The 12,624-nt window shown below is 34.8% G+C and overlaps 1 pseudogene; it reads left to right on the top strand.

The window, feature by feature from the left end:
* The first annotated feature begins 1,105 nt into the window (after nt 1-1,105).
* Nucleotides 1,106-8,319, top strand: LOC111898463 (mitogen-activated protein kinase 16-like; annotated as a pseudogene).
* The last annotated feature ends 4,305 nt before the right edge of the window (nt 8,320-12,624 follow it).

Raw genomic sequence — 12,624 nt, forward strand, 5'->3', positions numbered from 1 at the left:
AAAAATAAACTGTTGCAAAAGGATAAGTGTTGCGCATGTCGCATTGTGAAAAATGGCCCGAAGTGGTATTTTTTTTTTAAAAATCACTTGAAAATAAAAACCACGTAAGTGTTCAGGATAAAAACCTAATTAAGTTGGATGGTTCCCTACTTAACATATAAATTGATGTTTTAAGGACCTATTAGCAAAAAAAAATTAATAATAATAATAATAATAATAATAATAATAAGAGGAAATTGCAAATTTAGCCAACACACTAATTACTTTGTGGAAAATAGCCAAAAAAAACCCAAAATTACATTTTAGCCATTAAAATCACAAATGTGTATAATCCATCTATGATTTCGTCATATCATCTGCGAACGTACAAGTGGCTAAAACACATGCTTTAGCCACTTGTATGTTCGCAAGCAGGTGACTTTTTTTTTCGTTGTATATATACCCCCTTTTCCAACCTAAAATCGCAGATGGACTATTATGTGCATCTGCGATTTCCTCTCTATTCACCTTCGATTTTGTGATTTTTTTTGTTTTTTTTTATTTTGACTACGAAATATATAGGGTTTGACCACGAAATAACCTTATTATATATGAACATTTTCAAAAAATTATCATTTTTGTTGTTATTTCTTTGGAAAATTTGTTTAAAACGTTTCTAAAAAAATGAATGAATATTTGGTTTGCGTTGTAACTAGCGGGAGGTGAAAAGAGAGAGAGAGCTTATCTAAAAAAGATAGTGAAAAATGAAGAAAATAAAACGTTTTTATACAAAATAGCTACGAAATCACAGATGAAATGCACAAAATCACAGATGGACTGTTCCATCTACGAACGTATAAATGCCTAAAACACATGTGTTTTAGGCACTTGTATGTTCGCAGATAGAAATACGAAATCGCAGATGAGCTTAATCCATCTGCGATTTTAAGGGCTAATTTTGTAATTTGAGTTTTTTTAGTTATTTTTGGCAAAATAATTATTATATTTGGCTATAATAATAATAATAATAAAGACTTTCAATCATCAATCCGGAATAAACTATTCACCTTCCTTTTATGTGGGTAAAGTATTGAGTTCCTAAAGTTCCTAAATGCAGTATAAACCAGTCACCTCCTTTTATTGGAGTTCCTAAATCCGGAATAAACCGTTCACCTCCCTAAATTCTTAATATTACATTTGTCCTGTATATAATATCGTATAACATAAAAAAAAGCTGTCCAAAATCCGGAGGAGAATAACCAGGTCCAGAACTCTAGATCCAACCCACAAAGTCAAAAGGGTGAGTTCGCAGGATTCCTTTTCTAATAATATAATATGGTTTTGAAACAAATGTGCGTGGCCTCCATCACTCATTACAGTTGACTGTCAACCTTGAATATCATCCATGGCGGAACAACTATTGCAAATTCGACGTCTACTTCGACTTCTTCTTCATCAATAGTTATGATCGCTGCCACTGGCGATGGTAAGGAATCTCAACCCTCAACCTCCTCCATACAACTCACTCAAGCATGCCGTCACTTCCAGTTTGCTGAGATTCTCTTAGCAACCTTTTGACGAATCATTAGTAATTGGGCATGGAGGATTTGGAAAAGTTTACAAAGGTAACATTATCAATGGATCAAGTGTTTCCATTGCTGCCATTAAACGGTTGGACTCCATGTCCAGTCAAGGGGCAACAGAGTTCTGGGCGGAAGTTGAGATGCTTTCAAAGTTACGTCATAGTCATCTTGTGTCTTTGTTTGGTTATTGTAATCATGAAAATGAAATGATCCTCGTATATGAATATATGCCAAATGGAACACTAGAAGACCACCTCCATAAACTTGGTACCCCTCTTTCATGGCTTCAACGACTCAAGATCTGCATAAGTGCAGCTCGTGGGTTAGAATATCTCCACACGGGTACAGGGATTGATTTCGGGGTTATACATCGTGATGTCAAGAGCTCCAATATTTTGTTACATGAAAGTTGGGCTGCTAAAATTTCAGATTTTGGGTTGTCCAAAATAGGTCCAACGAATCAGGCATCGACTCATGTCAACACACTTGTTAGAGGAACATTTGGGTATCTTGATCCACATTATTACGCAACTGGAAGGCTGACAAGGAAGTCTGATGTGTATGCGTTTGGGGTTGTGCTGTTTGAAGTGCTGTGCAGGAAGCGTGCTGTGGATAAAAATCTTGAAGTAGGCTTGGCAACATGGGCTCAAGATTCTATCAAAGAGGGAAAGTTAAAGGATATAATTGATTCAGATATAAGGGGGCAAATATCTACAAAATGTCTAAAGGGGTTTGTTCGAATTGCAGAGAGATGTTTGCTTAGCCATCCAAAGCAACGCCCTACCATGGCTGAGGTTGTTTTCAGTCTTGAATCTGCACTGAACATACAAGACAAAATCAATAGTTCCTTGCAGGCTGGTGGCAAAACAATATTTGGAAGAATGTTTGATCGGTTTCCCTTTTCCTCCAATGTAGAGAACTCTGGTATTTTCAGCTCCTGTTGAATTGTGTGTATATATTCCTTAGTTAGAATGTAGAAATGCAATCTCATAACTTTAAAATACAAAAGAGTAGTTATGCCGAAAGCAGTACTGAGTTCAAATATTTATGTTATTATTCTATCATTTGCTTTAATATTGGTGATTAGCATAATCCAAATTTCTTTCATTTGTTTTACCATTATCTAGTTTGTAGTTTCATTGTTTTGCTCTAAAGCCTGATTCTTGATAATTCACCTTGTTTTGCGTATCCAAGTGTCTCTAGTTTCATTTTGTTTTTCCACAGAACTATGTGCTTATGTTCTTTACACTCTTAAAACTAGAACAGATTTGTTTGATGACTGATAATGCTTGTTTGTGCTTGTTACAATGCTTATGTGACATTCATTTGGTTCGTCTATATTCTATGAGATGCTTGACTCGAACCCTTGACCATTTAAGTATGCCACCCAGGAACCAACTGTGCTACATTTTTCTGTTTTATACACATGAGAGGATACAATAACTAACTTATATTTACATATGTTGTGAAGAACACAAAATTATTACTATATAATCTTGTTTTGTTCATCTATTTCAGCCCATGGTGATTCTAAGCAATCAAGTAATGACAATGGCAATGTTACAGCAAACATAAATTCAAGGAGTAGTGTTGGTGAGAGAAGTTCTGGAAAGGTTTCCCAAGGTTGGGTTGACAACAACATTTTGATCTCTACAAATCCTGATGTTGGTATTAGGAAGCACAAAGAAGAAGGTTTTCAGCAACATACTGCAAGTCTGGTAAGCATACAAAAGTACACATCAACTTATATTTATAATGAAGAAAAAATATTTAGAGTTTTATGAGAAAACATTTGACTAACATATTTCTTCTAATCCTTTCACTTGTGACATTCTCACAAAGCCGTTACAGAAAGCATAATAGATCATATTTGTAATAGTTGGCATGATTAACATCTTTTCTCCAACTTGAGGAGGAAAGCTAGCTACTTTTATCTAGTTTCCTATTTGGATTGTATATATATATCTTTGTATATAAAATGAGGGTTTCTGTTTCACAGAAAAGAAGTAGAATTTTTGTTTTGTGAATCTTTTTGATATATATGATGTTGCAGGAAACTACAGAAGCAGACTTTTTCAGTGAATATGGTGAAGGGAGTAGGTACAAATTATTGGAAGTTATTGGTAAAGGAAGCTCTGGTATTGTATGTTCTGCATATGATACTCATAGTGGCGAGAAAGTAGCAATAAAAAAAATAAATGATATATTCGAACATGTTTCTGTTGCTGTTAGCATCATTCGTGAGATTAAGCTTCTTAGGCTTCTTCATCATCCAGACATTGTTGAAATCAAACACATCATATTACCACCTTCAAAAAGAGAATTCCGAGATATATATTTGGTTTTTGAGCTTATGGAATCTGATCTGCATCAGGTTATTATCGCAAATGACGATTTAACACCAGCACATCATCAATTCTTTCTTTATCAGCTCCTCCGAGGACTGAAGTACATACACTCAGGTAATACAATGTGTTATGATCATTTCATGATATGTGTATTTCTTTCAAGTAGTCATGCCGTGTTATATTTTTGTGTATTCTGATTGTGAATTACTTACTTCTTTTGCAGCAAATGTCTTTCATAGAGATCTAAAACCCAAAAATATCTTGGCCAATGCTGACTGCAAACTCAAGATCTGTGACTTTGGTCTTTCAAGGGTTGTGTTCAATGATCAACCTACTTCAATATTTTGGACGGTATGTATAAGCCTTAAGTTGTGGGCTACCAATAAGAAACACTCACCATGGTTTTATGTTAATCAGGATGTTATTGGGCTTGTTTATAACTTTGGGCTTGGGGTGTTACAACTTACAATATGTTATTGGGCTAGTAAACTTACTTCTTTAAAAGTAATTTTTATCAACTGCTTGAATTTTGATGTGTTCACAGGATTATGTTGGAGCACGATGGTATAGGGCTCCTGAACTCTGTGGATCATTTTTTAGCAAGGTGCCACAACGTACTAACTTGTACTACAGTTATATGCTTTAAATTCAACAAATTTAGACTTACTTTAAGTTCTCAACATATTGCATTCTACAAGAAATAAAGGTTTATAATATAGGGCTAACTACAAGAAATAGCAGTGGTGTTTATATATGCATTATTGCATTCTACTTCTGTTTCATTATATTACAGCAGTGTTTACATTTTTCTTTATTAAGTCACTGTACTTTGAAAATCTAAACAATTATAGGACTGTACTTCAAAATTTTCTTATTAATACATTCCCAAAATTGGCTAGATATTTCAAAGTACAATGCTGTAATAGGAAAAAGTATGGATGAGGATGCTATTGTAAACAAATCAATGGAAGTATATTGCGATTTCTTACATTTAACCATGTAACTCACTATATGAAAAGCATTGGCCAAGTAGATTTCGAGTACTAAATAACATTTTGTCTGCAGTACACACCTGCTGTAGACATATGGAGTATTGGTTGCATTTTTGCAGAGATTCTAACAGGAAAGCCCCTTTTCCCTGGGAAAAATGTTGTACATCAGTTGGACTTGATCACTGATCTTTTAGGAACCCCAACAGCTGATACTATATCCAGGGTTGGTTTACATGACCATTTATTAGAAAGTAAATCGCTCTTTCTTGCTTATTAATGTTGATATGACTCAAAACAGATAAGAAATGACAAGGCAAGGAGATACTTAAGCAGCATGAGGAAGAAAAACAGGATTCCTTTTTCACAGAAGTTCCCAAATAAAGATCCTCTCGCTCTTCGTTTATTAGAAAGAATGCTTTCATTTGACCCTAAGGATCGACCTACTCCTGAGGAGGTAACATCTTAGGCGCTATCTATCTAGATTTAAGAAAGATCTCTCTTAACAAAAAAAGGTTAAATGCAAAAAACAAAAAATCTATTTTTTTTTATTATTCCATCCTGCTTTCCTTTTTTTTCCCTTGATATTACAATGAACAATCCAGAAAATAAGACTCAAATTCTTGATTGATTTCCAAATCGATAAAGAAACAAGTAGCTACTCTAGAGGCTACACTCTCCCACGAGAAAACAAAATCACCAAAAAGATATCCACATTATTCTCCACTACCCTCTAAATATCCTTTTGTAATAAATTTAAAGGACGAAACTGCCCATGCACATGCATAACACTCTACCTCACTGAATTTCCTTCTTGTTCTTTCGAGAATACAAAAATTTTAGGGGAGGAGGTGTAGCACAATCCAAATACAAAACTGTTAACTGTGGAAAAGCCTCCTTGATTAGGGGCGTTGTATTGCAATGAATATATATATATATATATATATATATATATATATATATATATATATATATCAACATAATTTACATAAGGGGTCCCTATACTATACATAAACAGATAAATAACATATAACTTAACAAAAACAGTTTTCACTGCTATAATTGGGTAGAGCATTCAGAGTATAATGTCTTAAAAAGTATATAAATGAAAAAGCTATTACTGTGTAGATATATCAAAATAGAATGTTTAAGAAAACAATTGAGAGTAGAATGTTGTAATAGAAACAAATGAATGTAGGATTCTATAGTACTCATATAAGTTAAAGTAAGTTGCTATTTCTTTTATTTGGATTACAAAAAAGCATGTTTTGCACTTTGTATTAGGCTCTTTTGGATCCATATTTGAAGGATATAGCTAAGATTGAGAGGGAGCCTTCTGCTCAGCCCATTTCAAAGTTGGAATTTGAGTTTGAACGAAGAAAATATACAGAAGAAGATGTACGTGAACTGATATATAGGGAGATTCTTGAATACCATCCAATTATTTTGAAAGAGTACTTGGATGGAGCTCAACGAACTGGCTTCATATATCCAATTCCAAGGTACAATTTTTTGTTTTAAACTTTGGGTAAAATACAAAAAAACCAACATCCTTTCATTTATTTATTTGTTATATCATCCTTCTTTTACAACACTGTATTTTGAAAAATCTATCCAATTATAGTAATATCATTCAAAATACAAAGCATTTCATTGATATAGTGCGTAGATTTTATGAAGTACACTCTCCTAATAAGAAAAAAAAACTAAAGTATGATGCTACAATTAGGTACACTTTTCGAAGTACAATGTCTTAATAGAAAAAAACAGAAGTTCGAGGTTGTATTAAAAAGAGATGAAAGTAAGATGATATAATAACCTAATCAATTGAAGTATGTTAATCTTTATTCCATTATCCTTTATTTTCTTAATGTTGCATGATATGTTTTGGTTCATCACATCCAAATATTTATGACTAATATTTAAATCCAAATACATTTGTATTTTTTCTATACTTAAATTGACACTTGGCTTTTTTGAGATTATTGTGAAAGTATACTATAAATTTTAGCACAAAAAGTGAAACAACTGATAGGCACACTGACCACACCTTGAAACAATGGTCATCTGCTATTGACATCAACTGGTTCATGTTGCTGTAGTGCTATTTTAGCACAATAAATGACTTATAATAATGGGAAACAAGTTTTCATATTCTTAACATCACATTATTCAAGTATACTACCACCCTATTGTCGAGTTAATTTAAGGAGTGGAATGGAAGGGAATGAAAGTAGATCAAAGGGAAATGTGTTCTTGAGTTTTTTTGTAAGAGATGGAAGGGGAGGGGAAGCAAAATAAGTGTTTTTTTTTACCAGGCAATTTTTGGGAGGGTTAGGAGGGGAAGGCAAAAAAAGGCTTAAATCTCTCCATTCCATTCCATTTCCCTCCAACTCAAGAACACACTTGATTATTTCTATTGTTCTTTCATTTCCTCTCCTTCCATTCCTTTCGTTTAATTAAAAAACTCTAGAACAAGGTGAATGAATTTAATCACCAAAAACAATGATTAACACACCAGAACAACATCACATGTTGTTGACTCCAGGTCATTCCTGTTGTCGTAGCAAAGTTCACATAATAAATACCTAAAATAGCGTGGAACTAGTTTTAATATCTCTCCTTGGATTTTCATGATATCAAGATTAATATATATTATCATTGTCTTCACTTTTGCAGGGCTGTTGAGCAATTTGGGAAGCAGTTTCGTCACCTTGAGGAGCTTTATGGCAATGGTACAGCTGTTGATCCTATAGAGAGTCCACGAGCTTCATCATTGCCAAGGTGATCTATAACTGTGTCCATACTTAATTCCTAACTCCTGGATTGCCCCTAGGGCATAGAACAATCAATTCCATTGTGAATTGTGCTTCGTGTGAGAATTGAGCAATCATCATGATGTTATATACCAAATTTACATCTATCATGATGCTCTTGGAATACGTCGGTGTGGGCCAACACAAGGAAGAGTAACTCTTTTGTAGAGACTCGTGATTTTTTTTCCTGAACTGTGAAACTGGTTTACTTAACTTTTGGGTTCAGGCTTCGCATATTACACCCAGAAGAGACTGCACAAAGTATAATAGAAGTTACAAACGATCTCCCTAAATATTCAATCAAAGAAGCAGGGAAGCAATAGATGACTCATGACAATAACCAGACTTTCTCTTCAAGTTCCTCAAATTGCCAACTGGTTTGATGATCCGGTGCAAATAATCATTATATTTGGGTTTTACTTCTTCCCATATATACTCATTATATCAAATTAAGAGGGTAAAAAGTAATGGCAGTAGCAGCATACATAATCCTGTGAAAATGAGCTTTTAGTGTTCTTATTTATACCCAGAATCATGTTGTAATCGAAAAACAATTGAACAAAAGTTAAAAGGAAATGGATAGTTACTTTCACACTTTACAAAGACAAAATGCCTCAAGTAATGTACATATAACAAACACACACACAACTAACGTAACTGAGTAACAACTAATTAATCGACTCCACAGTTGCCACAGTCAACAACTAGGAAATGACACATCACCAAGATGGTAGAGATCCGGTAGATGTCAAACCTTGAGTAGATAAACCCATGAAAACTGTTGAAGGTGGATTTGAAGATAACATCAACAAATAAAGAGTAAGAAGCTGATAAGGTTTCTTACGCTAAAGAGATGAAGGGCATGTTTGGCAAAACTAGCCGTTCACTTAGTTTTAATATATGTAAAAGTGTTAGGCAAAAGTAGTTTTAACCTTTTAAAGGTGTCAAAGTACATAAAACTAAATGCAAAAAGCTACTGAACTAGCTAAATACCTTTTGGATTCAATGCTTTTTGGTTAAAATAAAATAAAAACTTTAAGCTCGTATTTAAGCTGATACTCTAGAAAAACCATTTTTCTTCTTAATTTGAGTTATTTTTTTCTTAAAAGATTAAACCTCTCAAAAGCTCACTGTCAAACAAACTGAAATCTAACACCTGCTCAAGCAAGAGGGTAAGGAAATATCTGTTGGGTTTCATTTAGAAATCGGTTTCTAAAAACACTAGAAACAGCAACGCAAGCATTAAAATTGTGAATAAACTTTAAACTATTTTAATCCACCAAGGATCATTTTACACACATGGAAAGATTAATACAATCATAGGAACAAAAAAATACAACCTTTGAAAACATTGATTCATCTTGGGAGGTTGGAAGTTGAGGAAGAATGTAGAATAGAACCACACCTTAGTTAGAAACATTAAAAATTTGTCAACTTGATATAGATTTTAGTCCTTGTAATAATATGAACACTCTTAAGCATTAAGTCAAAACCTAAGTAATGACATAAAGATATATGTAGTTAAAGTATCAAAACTCTTCTTTTTAACTTAACACTTTGAAAAGGTAAAAAGAAAGAGGGGGACGGAGTGATTCACATGAATTACAAGCCAAAGAAAATGAGATCAAAAGGTCCATTAAAATACTTTCAAGAGTCATCTTTATCCATTAAGTCTTTCACTTTTTTTGAACGGAAAATCTACTCCTAATCCTTAATTCCCCTTATGTCCACGATAGAACTTGAACCCTCAACCTGAAAGAGGAAAGGCAACACCTGATAATGTTGGGCTCGAAGCCCTTTGGTGTCTTTCATTTTCTATTCCATGCTTCTAGTACTTAAAAGCCTATGGAATAAGAACATGCCTAAAGAAATAAACAAAAACTAGTTTGATTTTTTCCGATGCTAGTTTATTCACGTATTTGGAAGCCAAAAAGGAAGAAAAATGGTAGCCCTTTTTTTTTTTTTTTTTTTTTTTTTTTTTTTTTTTTTGTAGATTTTTGTGTCTTAAAACCCTTTATAAAAGACATAAAATATACAACATTTTTTCCTTCTTTGTCCATGTTTGAATATTATAAGAAGAACAAACTTCTAAAGCATGGTACTTACAATTTAATAAGCATTAAGGAGAAGTGACTAGCCATGAAGCTAGTTATGTTTTTGTCTTGCAAAAGAAAGAAGGAAAAAGTTTTTCTTCATTCTCTTATGTATATATATATATATATATATATATATATATATATATATATATATATATATATATATATATATATATATATATATATATTGTAACGCCCGGTTTCTGGTATGTATTTTAAATAAAAATTGTTCATTTCTGCAAAGGGACTCGACGAGTTGGAGGCCCCAAACTTGTCGTGTAGGAAAGGGAGAAGTTTGGACGCGGGACTTAAAGTCTACTCGACGAGTCGAGGAGCCTCGACTCGACGAGTAGGATTGCCAGAGTGAAACCCTAGTTTTTAGGATTTGCACCCTATGTAAAGCTCTTAACACCCCATTTTGCCCTCTCTCATCACCTCCCTAGTCCATAAAACCTTAACTTGAAACCCTAGCCCATTTTGTGTGTTCTTGAGCCATTGTTGTGTGTTTTTGGTGGTTTTGAAGCTTGAGAAGGAAGAGGAAGCTTGGGAGATCAAGAGGAAACAAGTAGATCCAGAGTATGTGCTCCATTTCCAGCTCATTTGAAGTATAACGTTTATACCTTGTCCAGTCAGCTATTAGATCTTTTCTTGGAGTAGTTTAAGGCTTTAAAGAGCCATTTTTAGAACCATTCATGAATGCAAGTATGTCTTGGGGTATTGACTTTAGATCCAGTCTTTGAGGGACTCCATGGCATAAAGGTGCCAACTTTATGGTCATGGGAGTCCCATGCATCCTATGAACCACTTTTTAGGGCTTTTTGAGCTAAATAACCCATGCATGCACGTAAGGTTAGCAACTTTACGTGTTATATCGACCCTAGGTTTCCAGATCTATGTTTTGGATGCATTAAGCCCGACTGAAATCGACTGTATAGTATTGGATCATGGAGGACTCGACCAGTCGTTCTTAGGACTCGACGAGTCGGGTCGTGGTTCCCCCAACCTTCTCTGTTACTTAGCAACTTGTTGAGTCTAGATGATGACTCATCTAGTTAGAGGTGTTTTGGACTTAAAGGTCAATAACTCGATGAGTCCAAGGATGAACTCGTCGAGTCAGTGAGCAAATGTCCTGATTGTATAAAGGAAAACTCGACGAGTCCAAGGAAGGACTCGATGAGTTCAAATGGAAAGTCTCGATTCTGTCATAAGGAGAAACTCGACGAGTCAGATCGCAAATTCAAGATTCTCTGAATTATGGAACTCGACGAGTTGATGGACCAACTTGGCGAATTGAGTCAACCAGGATGTTGACTTTGACCAGGGTGTTGACTTTGACTTTGACTTTGACCATTACCGAAGATTGAGCCTCAAAGGGGATATGAATGTGAAGGAGTAACCAAGGAGACTGTTATGTGTAGGAGTTTGAGGAGAGTTGATCCCAACACCGAGGGCAGTTTAGTTACTACACAACATTGAAGTGAGTTACCTTCCAGTAGAAGTGGGTCTAAGGCACCAAGGCCGACCCATTAGTAGGAGATTACAGTTGAGATGATTGTCTTTGTGATAATTTTCTGGTATGCCACTATCTATTATGTTTTATGTGCTAGTATGTTATGTGATTATGTGATAGTGGTAGGTAGGGGACTAGTCCCTGGGTCAGGTTAAGATAAACCGGCAGGGTAGGTCGGGCACCCTAGAATTGCATGACTATATGTTATGATATGAAATTATATGGTAGTGGTAGGGGTGAAATAGTCCCTGTAGCCAGTTCTGATAAACTGGAGGGTAGGTCTGGCACCCTAGAATTGCCTGGCAGGGTAGGTCGGGCACCCCAGAATTGTCGTAGGTTGGGCACCCCAAAATTGCTCGGCAATATGTTGCTATATGTTATGTGGTATGATGGGGGAACTCACTAAGCTTTGTGCTTACAGTTTTTAGTTTTTGTTTCATGTCCTTCTTCTTCGAAGGGAAAGGAGTCGGCACGGTAGCAGCGGATCACACACATGATTTCCGCGTATGAGATTCTTGGGTTTTGTACTCTGACATTATTATGATTTGGTTTTGAGACACTTGACCTATGGTTTTATGAAATAAATTACCTGATGATGTTTTCTTATAAATTGTTTTATGAATTGCTATATTAAAAATGAAATTTTTGGTCTTGAATTTTGGGAAGCTACAAGTTGGTATCAAAGCCTTGGTTTGAGGGATTCGGACACACCTTCGGGGGTGTCTAGACTCAAATCGAGGGCTTGAAAGTTTTTTACAAATAAAATAGTTTTTTTAAAAGTTAAAATAAAGAGCTTTGAAAAAGTACAAGGAGTGTGATGCGTGCGATCGGCCGAGCTCAAGTAAGTTTTCCCCAAGATACCCATACTTGTTATGTTATGACATGTTATGATTATGAGGACTGCATGCTAGATTATGTCTAAGGATCTAGGAAGGATGCCTTATATGCTTATTGTATGTGTATGAGAACTGCATGCTAGATTAGGGCTAAGGATCTAGGAAAATGCCTTATGTTCCTGTTGTATGTGCTTATTAAGTTACATGCTAGAACTGATTAGTCAGTAATATGATGGCCTGAATAAGATATGCTTGGTATGGTTACTCAATGCTTGAATGCTTCTTGCTTTGTGCTTTTAGGAGTTCTAGTTATCTTTAACTAACTAGTAAACAAATACGTTAAGTTTCATATTGCAAGGACTAAATATTTTCAGAAGGTTAGGTCTAGCACTGTTGTGCAGCTCTTGTTTGAGTCCAACTGTTGCAGGGTAGGACCTCTCATTCGAAGAATTATCTGGTCTTAGTGA

Source organism: Lactuca sativa, chromosome 7 (assembly GCF_002870075.4).
Source record: "Lactuca sativa cultivar Salinas chromosome 7, Lsat_Salinas_v11, whole genome shotgun sequence".
Taxonomy (NCBI): domain Eukaryota; kingdom Viridiplantae; phylum Streptophyta; class Magnoliopsida; order Asterales; family Asteraceae; genus Lactuca; species Lactuca sativa.